We start from the raw sequence: 4,464 nt of genomic DNA on the forward strand, positions 1-4,464 counted from the left end.
CACAACCCAAGATGGCCGCCAGTCCAGCACCACTGCCCAGGATGGCTACCAGCCAAGCGCCACCATCCAAGATGGCCGCCAGTCCAGCATCACTGCCCAGGATGGCTACCAGCCAAGCGCCACAGCACAAGATGGCCGCTAACCCAGCGCCAATGCCCAAATTGGCTACCGTTCCAGCGCCACAGCCCAAGATGGCCGCCAACCCAGCGCCAATGCCCAAACTGGCCACCGGTCCAGCGCCACAGTACAAGATGGCCGCCAGTCCAGCACCACAACCCCAGATGGCCGCCAGACCAGCACCACAGTACAAGAGGGCCGCCTGTCCAGAGTCATGGCCCAAGATGGCTGCTTGCCCAGCGCCGCTGCACAGGATGAGAGTCTCAGCTGACCCTTCAGAGTCGAGTCAGGTGCCCGTGGACCCTCCGGAGTCGAGTCAGGTGCCCGTGGACCCTCCGGAGTCGAGTCAGGTGCCCGTGGACCCTTCGGAGTCGAGTCAGGTGCCAGTGGACCCTTCGGAGTCGAGTCAGGTGCCAGTGGACCCTCCGGAGTCGAGTCAGGTGCCCGTGGACCCTCCGGAGTCGAGTCAGGTGCCCGTGGACCCTCCGGAGTCGAGTCAGGTGCCAGTGGACCCTCCGGAGTCGAGTCAGGTGCCCGTGGACCCTCCGGAGTCGAGTCAGGTGCCAGTCACCGCTGATCCTCCAGAGTCAGGGCTAGTCACCACTGATCCTCCAGAGTCAGGGCTAGTCACCGCTGATCCTCCAGAGTCGAGTCAGGTGCCAGGGAACTCTCCAGAGTTAGGGCTTATCACCGATGACCTTCCAGAGTCAGGGCTTATCACCGGTGACCTTCCAGAGTCAGGGCTAGTCACCAATGACCCTCCAGAGTCAGGGCTAGTCACCGATGACCTTCCAGAGTCAGGGCTAGTCATTGATGACCCTCCAGAGTCGAGTCGGGTTCCAGATGACCCTCCAGAGTCAAGGCTAGTCACTGTTAACCCTCCAGAGTCAGGGCTAGTCACCGCTGATGCTCCAGAGTTAGGGCTAGTCACCGTTGACCTTTCAGAGTCAAGTCAAGTCACCTTTGACCTTTCAGAGCTGAGTCAAGTCACCGGTGATCTTCAAGGACTGAGTCAAGTCACCGGTGATCTTCAAGGACTGAGTCAAGTCACCATTGATCTTCATGAGCAAATGCAAGTCACCAATGGTCTTCATGAGCAGTGTCAGGCCAGCACCGATCTTCTGGAGTCCAGTAGAGACACCATGGAATTACCAGAGTCTCGTCCTCCCGTTGATCCGGCCGCACGGAAGTGGTGGACTTCTGATCCGCCCTGGGGGTTTTGTGCATCGACCACAGGGATGTGGTAGTCTTCTGCTCCGCCCTGGAGGGCTTCCGCTTTGACCACAGGGGGGTGGTGGTCTTCTGCTCCGTCCTGGGGGCCTTCCGCCCTGACCACATGGTGGTGGTGGTCTTCTGCTCCGCCCTGGGGAACTCTGGCCTCGACCACAAGGTTGTGGTGGTCTTCTGCTCCGCCCTGGGGGGCTTCCGCCCTGACCACACGGTTGTGGTGGTCTTCTGCTCCGCCCTGGGGGGGCTTCCGCCCTCATCACACGTTTGTGGTGGTCTTCTGTTCCGCCCTGGTGGGCACCACGTGATGTCCTTATGGACTTATGTTTTGTGTTTCTTGTTTTCTGCCTGTTCCCCTCTGTGAGCCTGGCCCTCCGTCCCTCCCCCTGAACCTCCTCCGGTCCTCCTCCCTCCTGGTCTCTCTGTTTTGTGTCTACACTTCTGGTATCTGTTCCCCATGATTTTTTTTTTTTCTGGCCCTCCGTCCCTCCCCCTGAGCCTCCACCTGTCCGCCTCCCTCCTTGTCTCTGTGTTGTGTCTTGTCGTGGAGCGTCTGGGAGCCGCTCCGTAGAGGGGGGGTATTGTCACAGTGTCTGGGTTGTGTTCCCTGGGTGTCCACTAGATGTCCTCTTTTCCCACGGTGTCTTTCACTTCATTAATCACATTCCTCAGGTCCCTGCTTAATTATTGCACCCAGCTGTCACTAATTACCTATCATCACACCCTGTCAGTTTCCCATTAGCGCTTGTCTCTCCTTGTGTATATAATCCGGGCTGTCTTAGTATGTGTCACGGAGTCGTTGTTTATTCATGTCCGTCAGTTCGTGCCCTTGCCTTGTCTTCTTGTTTAGTTTATGTTTTGGATGGATGTTTCCTATTGACCCCTGCCTGGACTGTTTATGCTGTTTGGATTACCCCTTAATAAAAGACTTACTTGCAATTGGTTCTATCTCCGTGCTTCATTGGATCCCGGCCGTGACAAATACAGCCTCAAAATATCAGGATTCTACATGTTGTTCACAAGAAAATCCTCTAACGTTAGGTTTAAATAATCTCTTTGACTCCCTGGCCTAAGACATAAAAGACCCCGTTTTCAGACCTCAATTTATATCATAGATTAAGTCTGGATATGGATTCAACTATAATTTGTCATCAAAAATTTTTGAGTTGGATTTGCATCCTACTAACATAACAATAATTGTAGACTGGGGTCGTGTAGATAACTTTTACTGATTACAGTTTTATCAGCTATTTAGACTCTCATTCTGACGGCACCCAATCACTGCAGAGGATCCACTGTTGAGCAAGTGATAAAATGTTACATTACGACAAATCTTTTCCAATAAAGGAACAAACTCATTTACATCTTGGATGGACTGTGCGTCAGTACATTTTCAGCAAATTTTCTTTTTACTATTCCTTTAAATGCATATGTAGCCCAATGTTGTGTGAACTGCATGATTTTCTAATTCAGTTATTTAACCGACTGCTCCTTTACACATGAAAGTAAAATGAAGGCAATGGTTATCAAACAACAGAAAATAATAAATGACACAATAAGAATTGTTTTAAGTATTACATTAAGGCAAAATCAAGCATCATTAAAAATTTTAAAACCTGTCCTCTCACCTCAAATTTACATAATGTGGTCTGCACATTCTATACCTTCTGCACAGTGCCGTTCAGCTATTTAAATTATATTTTTACACACACAATTATTAACTGTAGTGTCAGCAAAGGAAGTCTGACACCTGGAGAGCACTATCCATTAGCATCCATTCATCTCACTGGCAGTCTACGTGTGTTTGTGTTCATTTTAGTGAGTCAATGTGCCTATAAAAACATCTGATGTGCTATTTCCACAGTCTCCAGATAATTAGCATTCAGTCCGTCACACCAAACCCTAGCATGGAGCGCTACCTGGGAATTTCCGTCACTGTTTCCTAATCTGGTTTTCAGAATGGAGCTTACTGAATACTGCACAATACTATATACTGCATACAACCTTTAAATATAGCATGAGAAACAGAATGTATTATACTTATATATAAACAAAATATAAACAGTACCTGTTGTTTAGAGCCATGTCTTAGCTGGTTTGTGGGTCTTAGCTGGTATCTTGGATAATTTGAAATGGGTTTTGGGAACTTTTAAACTGGGAGACTAACTTAAAAAAGCTAAGACTAGCCAACAACCTTAGGCTGTTTTAGGTAGGTTTACGCTACGTTGTTGTCAAATAAATTCAATGCAGATTTTACAGCATAGAAAAATATTTACACCACAATATAACATGCATGCTTGTATATGTTTAAAAAGTTCAGGTCCGTTCCTCAACACTTAACTAAAATTATGTGTTTTTGACTGTATGAACAAATACTTTTTTTGAGTGTTTTTAATTGTATATTATTCTAAAATCAAAATACGTTTCTTGCAATTTCAACATTTTGTTAAAATATTCAGCTTTAAAATGAACTTTAATACAAAACAAATGCAGAAGGTTTAATACTTTAAAACTATTTTCTGATGTGGTTCATTGTCTCATTAACATTGTTTAAAGAAAATAAAAAGCAAACTATTTGGTTTTTAAAATCAACATTTTTCATGAAACAAGGCATGTTGGGAGGGCCCTGACTTATTAATTTTCAAACTGCTTATTCAGCAAGATTTACAAAGAGCTGGAGATAATAAACATTCATGCTTGACTGCAGGACAAAATGACAAAATGTTCACCCAGATTCCTCAGAGACATGATGGCCTCAAGATAAAGCTTCATATAATTCTCTGAACTTGTGAAAATATTATGGTGATGTGACGAGTCAGCTGCCTCCTATGAAGGTAAATCAGTAGCTAAACTCGAGAGGTTGAAAATCTGAATGTGAGAACTTGTCATATTAATATTTATATTTGTAAGTTGAAATTTACACTCACAGCTCTTATGTGATAAGCTGAATCTTTCAATTTGCACACACAGACAATGATCAAAACACCCGTGTTTTGAATTGGAAGTTGTAGATTAATAGTCACAAATGTGTAAAATGACATTCACACAAAGAAAATGACATACACAAATGTTTACGACATATTTACTTTTGCACTTTACTTCAGTTTTGCTGCACAACGT

This window comes from Carassius carassius, chromosome 33, assembly GCF_963082965.1.
Source record: "Carassius carassius chromosome 33, fCarCar2.1, whole genome shotgun sequence".
NCBI classification, from domain to species: domain Eukaryota; kingdom Metazoa; phylum Chordata; class Actinopteri; order Cypriniformes; family Cyprinidae; genus Carassius; species Carassius carassius.